Source organism: Silene latifolia, chromosome 2, assembly GCF_048544455.1.
Source record: "Silene latifolia isolate original U9 population chromosome 2, ASM4854445v1, whole genome shotgun sequence".
Taxonomy (NCBI): domain Eukaryota; kingdom Viridiplantae; phylum Streptophyta; class Magnoliopsida; order Caryophyllales; family Caryophyllaceae; genus Silene; species Silene latifolia.
In genome coordinates, this window is record NC_133527.1 from 34,338,528 (window position 1) to 34,355,592 (window position 17,065).

The following is a 17,065-nucleotide window of genomic DNA, read 5'->3' on the forward strand; positions in this document are numbered from 1 at the left end:
TAACCTATTTATCATTTAAATTCGATTTTTATCATGAAAAAACCATATTTCGAGCATAAGAACTCAAAAAATTATGAAAATTTACAGGTCATCTAAATATAATATATGTGAAAATATATCCAAAAACCACTTGAAAAAACGAAGTTTAGCTAATTTTAGTCCGAAAATGACATTTTTATCATAAAATCACATTTTAATGCCATTATTAAATAAAATGAACAATAAAAATTCATAAATTAACCAAAATATCCTAAATACATTTTAGGATCAGAAAATTTAACATGCAAAATTGATTTCGTGATATATCATAATAAACACAAATTTATAAGTTTTATATGTTAATCGTATAACTCGGAAAAACTATAACCTATTTGCATGCAAACAACCTAAGGCTCATGATACCGCTTGTTAGAAATCTATATCTCATTATTACAACATATTCATATATATTTCAAATTTAATTTAGTCATAAAATTAATTAGATCTTATGCATGCAAACATAAGTAAATATAGTGAAGAAATCATCATTCTTACATTGGAATTTTCGGATTATTGGGCACAAGTGAGTTCTCCTACTCACTTGTTCTTGAGCTCTCCTAATATGGATGAACAAAGGATTCAAGTATAGAATCCCTCCCAAGGAATAATACCCAAGATAACCTCTTAATAACATTAATATTATTGATACTAGAACAATATTAATTTTTGAATAAAATTGACCCAAAAATATTATTTTTGGTCTCTTAATTTTCGGTTTTTGAGAAGGGAGAAGAAAAAGTAATTTATTTCTCTAAAACTCTATATTTTAGATGATGAATGAATGAATAATCACATACTATTGAAGTAGTGTATTAGGTAAAATAATAGAGAAAACCCTTTGGTCTTTTCTACAATGAAAACCGGTTAGGGGAGGGTGAAAGGGGCCAATGCATAAGCAAGGTGTTCTTCACAAGAGGCACTAGGTATGCATGGCTAGTAATTAGGTAAAATGATTATGTTTTCCACTTAATTAATCAACACAATATTTATCCTAATACTCCCACTAATTCGGTCCATTTAAGATAAAATGGATTCCATTTTATCTCTGTCAATTTATCAATTTGTCACATGTCACAAGTCATGTAAAATTGTTATGCATTTTTAACATATTAAAAATCAACGCATTAATAAAAATACGTCATGTACAAAATCGACTTAGTAATTCATAATTACTTGTACCAAAATAATTTACCAATTATAAATCACAACATCTTGTATTTATAATAAATTGTTCATTCAAATGCAATTGTTTCCTAAAACAATAATTTCATCTAAGTAATAAAACAATTCGATCACTTAGACCGTATCTTATTTAATCAAATTATAATGAGATACGTAAATATTACTTCCAAAATCGTCCGTCAATTTTAAGTAATTTAATTAACCCGTATCGTCATACGATCAATTAAATAATCAATTAAGAGTTTTACCCTTTAGGTATGACCTAAGGGGATCAACTGATCACCACCGTCGCACGACAGTAATGTCAAACTCTAGTCAGCCAATCATTACCGATATGTGTGGACCAGTTGACAGTAAAATATTACTTCCCAATTGTATTCTTAAAAACGAGACTTAAACATGTGATCATCATGATCGACAGTTGTGTTCGCATTATTGTCGGAGGACACATATTCCAAGGGGTCACGCATACTAAGGCAATAAACAAAAGGAAGGGATAAGATGATAAATCTAGACGTCGACTTGTGAATTCATGAAATGTCGTGAGCGACTTCTCGCGTTTGAATTCACGGTGCTTGACTTTTAATTTTAGACTCGAGTGTTGACTTTGACTAAGTGATCCTTATATGATTGACCTTATTGACGGGATTGATGACACGTGTTAATTCTAATTTGTGTGTTTAAGACAGACTTGACTCGAGGTTCGGGTACGTGTGTCCCGAACGTGTCATTAGGAGAATTCAAGAAACAGATATTGGAATGACTCGATGTGTTAGCCTCGAGTGTGTGAGTCGAGGTGTAGAAATGTTTAGATCCTAACTGAATTGGGGTAGAGGGTCTAAAATGACGGCGCGACGCCTTAGGACTTGAATTTGAAAAGACCCAAAATGTAAAAGAAGACGGACTCATGACTCGACAGAATTCCGACTAGGACATAGCCGGTTTGAATTTTGACTCTAACTTAGCCCAATTGAATTTACATATTCACATTTACATGGTTTGAAAAAATATTTTGGTTTTCTCTTTTTTTTTTTCCTTTTTTTTAGGACCTTTTTTTTTCGTTTTTTTTTATTTTGGACTTTTTATTTTGTTTTTTTTACAGGTTTTGAAATGGGTTTGAGGCCCGAAGTTTGACTCAACATTTCGACAGAGTTTCGGCTTATTTTGCGCTATTTTGAAAATGTTTACATTTTGAAAAGGATTTTTTTTTACAAAATTTTGTCATGGTTTTATTTAGAAATGGTGATCACATATAATACAAGCATTTATACAGGCATTATAACGGGATGCTGAGTGCATTTAAAAGGGTTTTGGCTTAAAGGGTGGGTTGCCATACCGAACAATCAAACCCGAGGTCTGTGGAGAGGCTCGTACCAAACAAGAGTAAGGCCGATTCCTAGTCCATTTCCTCAAGTAGTGAAAGTCCTTGATACAAACAAGAGTAAGTACCATGGTATGGTTGACGTCAATCGCTATCCATCCTTAGGCCCAAATAAGAATTAGGACCGTTTAGACGGGACGATTGGTCGAATGGGTTGGGTTGGGCCTAGGAAGGCCGAATAAACGATCTAGGAAGACCGAGTTATGAAAACCGACAATTGTCGTGTACAAACTATTCCCTAACCTTGTTCAAGTTTCACCCTTTTGGCTACACGTAAGTGTATTATCCCCAGCGGAGTCGCCAAACTGTGGACATGGGCCACGGGGGCGCTTGGGAACAAGCGTTTGCATTTGTGGAGTCGCCACCAATTTATTGTGGAAAATTGGAAACCGTTCGAATACCTCATGCCATGTCAAGACACAGAGTAGTGGCATGAACACCAAGAACTCGTTACCCTTAGCATTCTATGTCTAGAATGACTCTCGTGGATGCCAATGAACACGGATGTTCACAAAGATCTGGAGTAAGGGGTGAGGGTACGTATTAGGAAGCTCTTTTGATCGAACACCTAATCCTGCCCGCCTCGATAGCGGCCTCTACTAATGATTAGGGAAATTGTCTATACTCGATATGTTGTCGATTTATATGCATGCAATGCAACATCCAACGTTTTAATCCTAACATGTGAGAATTAGACTAAGTCGGTAAACGCGTAATTTAACACACAAGTTGGGGTCGAAGTAGAGATTTAGGTTAATTGCATGTGAGAGCATACAAGTGATACATTAAAGGAATACGATAAATGCAATAAAGAAAATTACAATAATTACATCGGATTAATGATTTATGTCGAAAATACATTTAAAACGGATAATTTGAGAAAGAAAGAATAAATAAATAAACGAACAGACATTAGGCGATAATACGAGTAGTAGTTAATTAATACGTAATTAATAACTAGGTCAAGGCAACACGGGAGTTCAGGGACAGAAATCAACCAGGAACAGGCGCAGCAGAGCTGCGTCCCTTGGAAGAGGCGCAGCACTTGCTGCGTCCGTTCCTTGGCTCAATTCTGGCTGTGAAGCCGGAATTACAAATCGTTAATATTAGTTGGTGAATTTAATGCTCGATTAATAATATTTGACTCGGATGGAAGTGTTTAACATATTATTTACATGTGAATGAGGTGATAAAAGCAATAAACATGGATGAAAACTAATTAGGATGAATATTTACGAGATACAAGATTAATTAACGAATTAAATAAACTAATTAGGTTAAATTAAATATGAATTAATGATGGAGATGATAAACAACAGATGAAAATATATCAATGACGAATTCCAGAGACTCAATATGGATAAATCGAATCTCTAAAACCCGAATTTGACTTTAATGACGAAAACCCGCAAATATGGATTATAAGGGATTTAAGTCGGGAATTGAAAGATGAATTAATGATGAAGAATTATTAATAAATTACAGGTTAAAATTATCATGCTTAAATTGTCGTATTAATGAACAAAGAATCAATTGAAAACAAAGCGAAAAACAAAAGGACGAACAAAAGACGAAGGAAGAAGAAAGGAAGCAGGAACTGCGGCAGCCTCACGAAGAGGTGCAACAGGCGCTGCGTCCCTTCGAAGTGGCGCAGCAGTTGCTGCGTCCTTTCTCGACGTCTGTCTTCTGATAATCCGTAAAAAAAGGTTTTAAAACATGGTTTTAGAAATCGGTTTTAAGTGTGCTTTCGACATAAATCTTACAATATGATTACAGAAATAAAGTAAAATAATAAAATAAGGATTTACACCCTCAGACTTACATGTTAGCGTCGCGAGATTTAACTCAATCGGTTTTTAGTGGTAACTCGACTCGATCTATAATGCAAATATGAAAGTGCCCTTGAAAAAGGATTTAAAAGCAAATTGAATTGATTAATTGTGGTGGAGTTGGTCAAATTGGTCGGTCATGCAAAACGAGGATGGTACTCAGAAGGATCCGAGCTTACGTGGTCGAATGTTCAAGCACGTAGACGCCAAAAAGTAAGAACGTGGTCTACAATGCAAAGGGAGAAGAGAAGGGCGGACACTCGCGTGAGAAATATGAGGAACGAAGGCTCCTATTTATACTAATCACACGACGGAATTATGGTAAGACTAGGATACGAAAGGAAAGATCCGGAAATAACCGACTTAGGTTAAACACGGAAACTTGGACAAAAAAAAAGCCTGGAGAAAAGGCGCAGCAGGTGATGCGTTCCTTGTAAGAGGCGCAGCACTTGCTGCGTCCTTTCCTCAGCGGGTTCCTCCTGCGCAAGAAAGCGCGTTTGATAGCCTGTCGTATTTTAGGCATAACTTTCTCTACAAGACTCGGAATAGGGTGATTTCGGTGGCGTTGGAAAGCTAAGAAAGAGATCTAGAACTTTCTGTGAAACAGGCCCGACCCAAAAAAATCGTTATCACCTCGTAAAACGGGCCTAAAGGTCGGGTTGTCATTTTAACTAAATGAAATGCACATTTTGTAATGTAAACTTTTAGTTTAGCCTAATGAAGTGACATGAGACTCAAAATGAGATATAATCATGACATTTTATGACATCCTAACCTTAGGTAGATAAGCACATTGCTTTGACTCGGGATTTGACGGTTTTAGGAAATGAAGACGGTTTTTGACCCGGACTCCAAATGTACTCTAATTACTGCCAAAACGACCGTAATGACACCTAGATGACGACCATGAAGTTGACACAAGTGTTTGAGTTACCTTTTATTAACCGATTTACGAAACGTCATAAAATCGCGACATATGCTAAACATGCGGCCCAATCATCACTGAGTGTTTGGCGGGAGGTGCAGAAACGAGGTTTCTACACAATGCTCTAAGACTTTTGGTTGAACGATGGCTTAATGTCGATTGTGGCAAAGAAGGCACCGCCTTTATTGTCAATGTAGGACTATTTTCCCATTTGGCTAAGCATTTTAACTGGGATTTCAACAAAATCAACACTTATGTGCCGGTTAAAGGAGGCCATCTTGTTGATATGGACACCATGATTCACAAGTTCAAGTGGGTCAAGCACGACACTCTTGACGACAAATATGGGTGGTTAACAAATAAAGCTAGATCCTTCATCTTGCCTTCCAAAATTTGTCGATTGAATGTTCACCGACCAAACTACCTTCTCCCACTCTCCGAAGAGACCGAGTATATCATTCAACAACAAAGGGGCGAAATTGCCGAGCCCTCCTCCTCCATTATTACCCCACCTTACCCATTTGAATACCACGAGTTCAAACCCAAGGATGTCGAAGTGGGAAATGATTACTTGACACTACTCATGAGGGAAATGCACAAACAAGCTTACAATGATAGAGTGGATGCTTACAAGGCCCAATATCCTCCCCTCCTACATCTAGCTAGGCAAGGACTTCTTGATCCGTCTTGTCCTTTGCCTAGTTGGGCGGATATGGAAGTATTCTTTCCTAGCATTCCTAGTGGTGGTAGACCGGGTGGAGAGGAGATGGTTGTTGAATAGGGTGGTGACCAAGAAGGAGGAGAATAAGCTAGAAGAGGTTCAAGAAGAATAAGCTCAAGAAGAGGAAGAGGAAAGTGAGGAAGAACAAGCAAGTGAAAGTGAGAGTGGACATGATTCCACCTCTATGGAGGTTTATGATGATGACGATGATACAATGGGTGAGGATTAGCAAACTTTGGAGGCTCCTACATTCTTACACCTCCCTTATGGTTTGTCTACTTCTCTTGTTTTTATTTTTCTTGATCATTTTGTGGAGTCCTAGCAACATTGGAGGACTAACACCTTGGCTTCATTAAGGTGTTCTTTATCTTTGTTCCCAACTTGTTAAATCCAAAATGACAATCTTTAGTTTCATGCATTGCATTTTATGTGCATAAACTCCCCCGAAATTCATGACATTAGAAATAATGTCTATTTTGGTTTGGGGAAGTCCATGCATATGCATTGGGAGCTAATTTAAATTATGCTCTCCGCCATAACAAAACCACATGCATCATGTAGTGTAGCTTAGTATAGTTTGCATTTAGTTTAGAAATCATGCATATTCATTGCATAATTTCCTATCATATTGGCCATTGAGGACAATGCCCATACTAGTGTGGGGATGGGAAATTCTAACTTGACTTTTATTCAAAATCAAAAAAATCAAAAATTTCGAAAAATCCAAAAAATTGAAAAATCCAAAAACAAGTTCATTTCCTTTGTAGTATAGATTTGTATATATTGTTTTGTATATATTGTGTTTGTTCATCCTTGTTCACATTGATTGACTACGCCACATCCGAGACACGAGGATATTGAAGACCGCATGGTATGATCTTTCCAATCTCCTTTTTCCTCTTTATGTTAATGACTATGTGGCTTTATTTTGATTGATGCGGTATAAACAATGTGAATTTAGGACTTGCATTTAGATTATTTGGCATATTAGTTGGTAGAAGCATATGCATTAGGATGTATATATGTTAGTTACATCATGGCATGTAGTTTGCATGTTAGAAAATTTTTGTGAAACCGTCTATTTGAGAAGCTTGACAAGTGTATATAGGCCCTAGTAGATACTTTTTCTTCTTAAGACTTTGCTTGTTAGAATACTTGTAAAACACCCTAAGATGTGTCATGCTAGTATCCTTTGACCCATGGATTAAGGCCTAGTCAAGAGTACCTTGTGGTGTGATAACTCCTTGGCTACCGTTTATTCCAAGGTGACCCTTGAAACCATGCAACCATCATTCATCCATGTCCTACCATACATTTTGCCATAAAAAAGGGAATGGGCAAAAAAACTATTCAAATTTGAGTTCAAAAAATGAAATGAAAAGCCAAAAAGTTTGCAAAATGCATCAAAAGAAAATAGGAGCAAAAATGAAAACTCCTATGCTTCAAAAATAAGGCACCCTCGTTACTAATTGGGGTGACTTTGAAAATGTTCAAAAAGAAAATGCAAAAGTTGAAAATTGTCAAGCATTGAAATCCCAAGCATCAAAGAAATGGCAAAAAGAAAATGTTCTCAAATGTTAATGCCACAAGAAATTGGGGGGACAAACAACAAAAAGCCAACTCCCACATGAAACTCAAATTCAAATGATCCCTTTATCCATCGAATCCACTTTTGTGCATGGTAGAGAGGGGACGACCCTTCTTCTTGTCTAGGCAAGAAGGGGAATTCCGCGATCCTCCAGTGTTTCTAACACCATAGGGAGTCTATTCTTGACAAAAGCATTTAACAATTGAGGACAAAGGTACCCTAGCTTGACACAACTTGGAGGTGATTTATTGGTATCCTTCTAGGCTTAGTAGTTTGAAGAAACCATATCTATGAAGGAGTATGTACCCTTGAATCGCTTCCCCTTCAGATAATTTCCGCCACTTAGATGAGGAAAGTGGCTATTCTTTTTGTAGATGCATCCATTACTTGATTTTGTGTGCTTTAATGATTGGATGTGTCGCCATTTTGGCAAGACCCACCTTGCCTTGCAAGAAGGCATCCTACCTCATGGTTGTCTTGTTGTGAGTTGAAGGGGCGGAGTGAGACCCGCTAATTGTCTCATGTCGACTATATTAGTAGGATAGTTTAAATAAGGGTCCTAGTTTTGTCACCTCTTTACTCGGGACGAGCAAAGGTTCGGTTTGGGGATATTTGATGTGATCAATATTTGAGCATATTTAGTCCCCGAATTAGCCTCGTTCCTATGATTTTTAGTGCATATTTGGGTCATTTACTATCTTTAGTCCTTTGTTTTGCATATTCTTTGAGGTTTTGTTTCCTTGGTAGGAGAGGAGTGCAAACCTTGCATTTTTATGGCAAAATAGAGCTAAATTGATCGAATCTAATGACCAAGCATCAAAGAGAAGACAAGACTAGAAGGCCTTTGTACATAATGTAGTAGATGGGCAATGATGAAGAAGATCCTTGCATCCCCGACAAAATCCCGCAGGATTGTTGGAAGAAGAAAAGAAGAAAAGAAGAAATGGAAAATGAGCCAAGATCCGAGCGACTCACCCCTCGGGACGCCCGTCCAGCATCTCCCCAGGACGCTCGTCCTTACCGCCAGGCCGCTCGTCAAAAAGCTCCCCAATCCGCCCGTCCCGACCCTTGGACACTCGGATTGTCTTCCAGAGAAACACGTCCTCTTCTTCCTTCATTCGAGATGCGCATATTTTTGGAAGACTAGCTAAAAGGAGACCCGCATCTTTTCTTGAGAGGAGCGATTCCTCAAGGACTTAATCGTCATTTAAGCCCTTAGTAACCCTAATTTGTGCACCTAATCCCCACTATAAATACCACATTAGTTTAATTAGATTATAATGTTCTTCTTATCAATCTTTAGTGTAGTTTATATTATTCTAATCTCTCTTTAATCTTGTAATCAACTTCTAATCAAGTATTAATACAAATCTCATTTCCTTAATTTCTCTATTGTTCATCTTTTATTTTGGGTAATTAAAGATTATTTGGGTTTATTGGGAGATTGACAACCTTCCATCAATCATCAAGTACTTCTATTATTCTTTGCATTATTATTTTGGAATCATCATTAGGTATAATCCTCTTAATCCCTTTTTAATTATTGTTAATCATCTTCATTTATTCATCATGTTTTGCTTTGTTAATATGATTGACAACCTTGTTAACATGTTAAACTTGATAATGAGTGAGTAGTTTCCTTAACTAGGGTTAATGGGTAATTAGGGGAAACCAACATGGGGGATGATTCATGCTTAATTTAATATGTTTTCATAATTTATTTGCTTGCTTGTTGTGATCTCAACTTATGCACATGTTATGTTTGATGAAATGCGAGCCTATGAATCCTTGCATTTTTTACCCATCACTTACCTTTTCAATGAGACTTGTAAGACATAAACCAACTCGAGTCTCATTAGACCATGCATATAGTTGAGTAGGGAGGATTAAGTCGACTTGTAGGTGTTGTACAATCTAATCGATTCGGCTCCGGGACCCAAACCTTCCTAGGATTGTAAGATATAAACCAACTCGGTCGTATCACAACAATAATTGCTTGCTCATAACTTGAGAATATGTTTGTATGATCAATTCTCATGAATCCCCTATGAACCCATGACACTCTAGTGCTTTTAATCAATTGTTTACATCTCATTTTAGTTATCTTGCTTGTTTACTCTTATTGTTATTTAGTTTAGTGATCTTCTTATCTCAACCCAAATTGTGACACCTATAGACACCACTACTTGCAATAGAAAATCCTACATCAATACCCGTCCCTTGGGATCCGACCTTTACTTACCTCTTTACTAGTAGTAGAGTTGTTTGTGAAGTTATAAATTTTGTTTTGGTCTAGGTGCTCCTAACGACAAGTAACCGAAATCTAAGCTCAAAGCGGACCGACCATGAAGATTACTTCATAACCAATGGAACTTATAAATAAATAAATATATTATTAATTTAAAACCTTAGACACTTACGTTGATGTTGATACAATGATAAGAAAGATTATTGATACATATATACATATATATATATATATACATATATATATACATATATATATATATATACATATATATATATATACATATATATATATACATATATATATATATATACATATATATATATATATACATATATATATATATATACATATATATATATATATACATATATATATATATAGAGTCGGGATCCGGTGAGAACTCCTAAATATTTGAGGATTGAGGATTGCAATACAATATCACGGGTTCTTCAATACAATATCACGAAAAAAATCAGACTTGTCCAAAAAAAAAAATTTTTTATAAAAAAAAAAAATTTTTTTTTTTTTTTTTTTTTTGTGACTATTTTTTTCGTGTGATATTGTTTTGAACAACTTTGTGATATTGTATTGAATATCACGAAAAAAATCGAAAAAAAAAAAAAAAAAAAATTTACAAATTTTTTTTTTTTTTTTTTTTTTTGCGTAGCTATTTTTTTCGTGTGATATTGTTTCGAACAACCTGTGATATTGTATTGAATATCACGAAAAAAATCAGACTTGTCCAAAAAAAAAAAAAATTTATAAAAAAAAATTTTTTTTTTTTTTTTTTTTTTTTTTTGCAGCTATTTTTTTCGTGTGATATTGTTTCGAACAACCTGTGATATTGTAACGAAATCCTCAATCCTCAAAAAGATAGTGTATCCTCACATGATCCCATTCCTATATATATATATATATATATATATATATATATATATAGAATTAGGATCAAATGAGTCCCCTTAGATTAGATGAGTCCATGAGTCCTATTCTAATCCTTTGGATCAAAGAAATGAAGGGTTGAGATTAAAACAAAATAAAAGAATGACATATAAAAGCAAATAAACCCTAATCACTCCCCCACCTCCCATTTCATTTCCCCTCTTCATTTCTTCTCTCTAAACACTCTCTATCTCTCTCTAAACCCTAAAGCTTTCCTCACCATTCTCCTCTTCCCTTCGGCATCACCACCACCGGGCCTCCCCACCACCTCCCTCACCATCACCATCCCGTCTGCCTCCCCGCTCTTCTCGCCGCCTTCTGCATCTCCTCTCCTCACATCGGCCTCCACCCGACACAATCGCTTCTCTTCTGCCGTACCTTTTTTTTTTCTAGATCTGAGAAAAAGAGTGATTGTTGGTTGTTGTTTGCATGTGTGGGGATGGTGGGAGTGGTGATGCCGTGGGGTGGTGGGTAAGGCTGTCGTCGCCTCCTTTCTACTTTCATTTTTTTTTTCAGATTTGCTTTTTGTTTGGTTGTTGTTGGTGGTTGTCAGAGGTGGACCAACCACCACGCTACCGACTCCGTCCCTCTTCCTTTTTCTCTGTTTTGGTTAGAAAATTCAGAACTACAAATAAAAATATGTATCTTTCATTTTTTTTTTTTCGAAAATTTACTCTTTTTTTAATCTTTATTGTCGAAAATTTTAGATCTTCAATTAAAATATGAGATTTTTCATATTTACTCGAAAAATTTAATTTAAAATGACCAATATGGCGACGGGGATGGTGATGCGGCGGGACGTGGCGGTGGTGGTGTCGAGGTGTTTCCTTTTTTTTTTTCAGATTGGTTATGCGTAGTGGCGGTTGTTGCAGGGGGACGTCATGGTGGCGAATGTGGTGGTTGGTGTCGGTGCTCCTCCTTTATTATTTTTCAAATATGGTGGGGTTGGGTTGTGGTGGGTGTTGTTGGTGGTCGGTGAAAGTAGTGGTGGGTGTCGATGGCGGTTGGATTGATTAAAGTTGTACACTTGACTGTTAATATTTCATAAATTTTATATAGTGGTGAAATGACTCAATACATTAAAGTTTCACTCGAAATATATTAAAGTTCCACATGCACTACATTAAAGTTACAGTTGTAAATTAGAGATATTTCATAAATAGAAATTTATATTAAAATGGACTAAAAATACTAAAGTTTCAGTTATTATCATTAAAATTTCAGTCATTTAACATTAAAGTTTCATTTTTAAATCAATGAAATTAAAATAATCACAATTAAAATTTCACTCGTCAAATGGCCTAAAAAAATTAAAGTTTCATTCGTCACCATTAAAGTTCCACTCGTTTAACATTAAAGTTTCATTCATAAATCAATGAAATTAAATAAATTTTAGTCACAATTACATCATTACATAAATTCAATTTTTTTTATTAAAATAGCCTAAAAAAATTAAAGTTTCACTTTTAAGCATTAAAGTTGAACTCGTATAATATTAAAGTTACATTCAAAAATCAGTTAAATTAAATTAACATTGATCACAATCACATCATTTCATAAATTCAAATTTTTATATTAAAAATGGCCTAAAAAAATTAAAGTTTCACTTTTAAGCATTAAAGTTTCACTCGTAAAACATTAAAGTTATATTTAAAAATACATAAATTTAATTATTTATTTACAAAATGACTTTAAAAAACTAAAGTTTCAATCGTAAAGAATTAAATTTGCTCTCACAGATTAAAGTTTCACTTTTAGAACATTAAAGTTTCATTTCAAAAATTGATTAGAAGTCTCAAATCTCAACCATCAATCTTAGAAGATCTAATGGCTTAGATTAGGACTTATGGACTCAAATATATAGGTGGACTCATTTGAACTTCACTCTCTCTCTCTCTCTCTTATATATATATATATATATATATATATATATATATATATATATATATATATATATATATATATATATATATATATATATATATATATATATATATATATATAATTCTTTTGGCGATGGGGGTAAAAAAATATTCGCTTGCATTTCGGCTCACAAATGTTGCCTTCCATCAAACATTTATAGCCAAATTAGGATGCGTTTTATGACTTTTGGTTTTTTTTATTATTACCAAATTTAATATCTACAGAAATATGTATACATGTTTTATGACTTTTGAGTATTTATTTTCATTATTAGCAAATTTAATATATACATAAATATGGAGTAATCAATGTATATATATATAAAAGAGGCTTTTTTCAGGCATTGTGAGAGACTCCAACTTTTCTAAAATACTTAATGATTTTTAAATTATAAAAAAATAAAATAGATAAAAATTAAATATATGAACTAATTAAAGATACAAACTTGATAAGATAAACTAATAAGAATAATTTTGTACGTAGGAGACTTTAAACCAAATTCTAATTTTTTAGCCATATTTAAAAAACTAAAATAAATTATAATACTCGACTTACTACTATATATAGAAGGGTAATTCATCCGCATGCATCAAATTGTTACAAATACTTCTACACCCTACCTTTTTTTCACGTGCCTTGATTTGTAATTTATTTTCTATACGTTTAATACCCATATTTTTTAATAAATTGTGTGATTTATATTTTGGTAACATCTATATTACTTTGTTTGGAAGTAAATACAGGTTGCGATTACATCAAAACTAAGCTACCTTATTAACGTAAGACTATCAAACCGTTGTTTTTATATAGTGGTTTGTTTTGTTTGTTACCCGCCATGGCTTACTAACTATGCCTAGATTAACAATTTACGTTTTCGATATTTAGATCTAACATATTTTTTTCGTTTTAAATTGTTTGATATTGATCACTTCTATTGGGATTTTACATTATGCAGGTAGTGCAATTTATGGATCTAATGATGATAACAATTTACTACTACAAGAGCTAATCAAATCGTTGCGACCTTTTAATTTCTTAGATAAATACTTGGCACTATTCTTACATATATAGCATGTCCCTGAAATAACCTATACACCTTTTAATGCTTTTAATTTGCCTTGCGTCACGTTTTACTTTGTTTCATGTAGATTAATTTATGTGAATTCGGTAATTTTCCGTACTTTACTCCGCATTATGTTTCTCATACAAAAATAATCGTGCATATACAAATCGCATATGAAGTGAGAATCACAGGTTCCTATTTCAATGCATGTTACACACAAGTTTTTGTGATTACTGTATTTTGGAGTTGAATAATTGTGAGAAAACTTGGTTAGAGGTAGAAGCTGTTCATATATCAATTTCTTTGAACGTGCAAATAAAAACATAATTGTGATCTTCAAAACGCAAATAACCAGGATGAAAAACGACGAAAGACGGTCGTTTATGGTAGGAAAATCATTTGTTTATTGCTATTAATTAATAAATGAGTGTATTTTTTGAATAAATAGACCGCTTCACAATATGGAACTGTCTTGCACAAAAGTTATTGTCAAAAAAATACTCTAGCAAGAGGAGTTTCTAGAGAGGTGAATCAACACTTACATAACAAAACAAAATTGAAAAGTTAAAAGATACTTCATACTCCCTCCTATTCGGAATAACTCTCTCTATTGGAGGGTGGCACGAGAATTAAGGGTGTTTGAATTAAATAAGCTAAAGTATTGTGGTAAAGTGAGATAATTGGACAGAGGGAAGGTATTGTGGGGTATTATTGTGGGTTAGGTGATTAAAATAAGTATTGTTGTGGGGTGAGTTGATTAATATAAGATAAAGTATGGTATTGTGAGGTATTGTTGTGGGGTGAGGTGATTAAAATAAGTATAAAACTTTACTAAAAAGGAAGGGGGAAAGTTATATGAATAGATGAAAAAAAAGGGGAGAGTTATGTATTACAGTTAGTCTTGCTGAAGACGGGTCGGAGCAAGTGACGGGTAATGTCACTCACAAAACGGATAGAGGGGACAAGGTGGGGGCACCCACATGTGCTTCCCTCTCTCCTCTATTTGGGTCATTTATGAGAGAAAATGGTATCCGTCACTCCAAAGTGACGGATACGTGCCGTTTTCAATGAGATTTTATGTATTATGAATAGGAGGGAGTAAATATTATGAGTGTTCTATTCACCCAGAAACTCCTAGGAAGTATTTGTTTTTTTTGCAACCAATCTCACCCAAATACCAACAAAACCTATTTTACGGTCTAAGATCATCAATTTAATCTATAACTCACCATTAACACACATGGGCCCACCCCTTGAACAGTTTTAAATTGGATCGGACCAAGTTAGGGAAGTTAGTTTATTTCTTAAAAAGTTTTAGTTAATGCGATTTCCCAAAAAAATACTTCCTCCATATCACACCAAAGGTAACAGTTACTTTACATCTTTAGTTACATCATTCATGATGATGAATCAAACAAGATCTCACATGACATTTTGCAACGTGAATATCTTTAGTTACAACATTTATGACGATGAATCAAACAAGATCTCACATGACTAATTTTGTCTTATAAATTAAGAACGGAAAATTCACGTGGTACCCTCGAACTTTGTCATTTTGCACGTGGTATCCAACTTTTTAAGTTTGTGCACATGATACCCTCCATGTTTGATTTTCATGTACAACATGCCCTTTTTGTCGTTATAAAAAAACTCAATTGCGCATAACTCCTAGACCGGAATTCAAAATCGGACAATTTTTTTTCCTAAAATGATTATTTCCTCATAATATACGATTTGAGAAAAAAAAATTGTCGACGGACAATTTATAAGGTTTTTTTAAAACGAAAATTTCAAATCAACCATATTTTCAATCTTAAATTTCCGAATGACCATTTTCGTTTCATCAATCTATAGATCGCGAAGAGATAATCAATTTGAAAAAAAAAAATTAGTCAATTACGATTTCTGGTCTATGATTTATGCTTAATTGAAAATTTTAAAAACGATAAAAAGGGTACGTTGTGCTTCAAAATCAAATCTCAAGGATAACATGTGCACAAACTTAAAAAGTTGGGTACCACGTGCAAAATGACAAAGTTTGAAGGCACCACGTGAATTTTCCGAATTAAGAATAATATCAAAGATTTCCTACGGTCATGAATAGTGCCAAAAAACAACTGTTACCTTTGGTGTGGTATGGAGGTAGTAATACATTATTTTAGAACTTTCAAATAATATGAATTTATTATGTTTTTATTACAACCAACAACTAATTATGATTATAAAATGACATTATCTTAGAATCCGTGCAACACACGGGCATGATATCTAGTGAGAAATGAAATATAAAAGGTTTACTTTTTTTATTACAAAATCCACATTGCATGAGAATTGTTTAGGGAATTATCTTACGAACTAAGTAGATATTTTTTCTTCCCTTTTATTTGTAAATCATATTTATAGATTTACATATGTAGTCAATTTAGTAAAATTGAGCAAGTTTATTGCAATAATATTTAAGAAGGAGTTGCACATATAAATAATTTAAAATTAGAGTGATGTAAATTTTTATTTTTTGTTTAACCAATTATAGTTTTAAAAATTAAAATTAAAATGTCAATGTTTAATGTTATGTATGTTATTACTTGCCCTTAATATTTACAAATTATTTATTATTTCATAAACGGCGTAAAATTAGAATTATGTGATATTTATTTGTTACTTAAAATATTCTAAGAATAAAAGTAGAAATTTTAAATTTAGTTGAAATTTGATTTTTAATTGTTTTTTTAATTTATTTAGAAATTAAAAAGGCCAAAAATTTAATGTTTGTTATGCTAATTTTTTTTATGTAAATATTTTTTTAATTTGTGTATCGTTTTAAATGGATCATTATACGAACATGAATTACTCTCTTAATTAAACACGTCATACTACATGGAGGATTGGTGACGTGGAATTTTGGTAATGCAAGGTGACATTTAGTAATGTGAGGTGGCATGTGTACGTGGCTTTTAAGGTTTACCCTTTTAATAATATTTATAGATAATGTTGTAGAATGTATTTGTGATACATACTTTATTAGTTGTTATAGGAAGAGACTTCCTAGAGTAACCCTTCTAGTGTGCTTGATTTGTTGTGAAGATTTGCAAAAGGTAGGGTTTACCTACTCGGTCTTAGTAATATGACTGTTTGTATCTGAGTTAATTGTCATGAATTCCCCTTTTATTTATTTACTACTAAGAGAATAAAAACTCTCTTCGTTTTCCCTCCAAAAG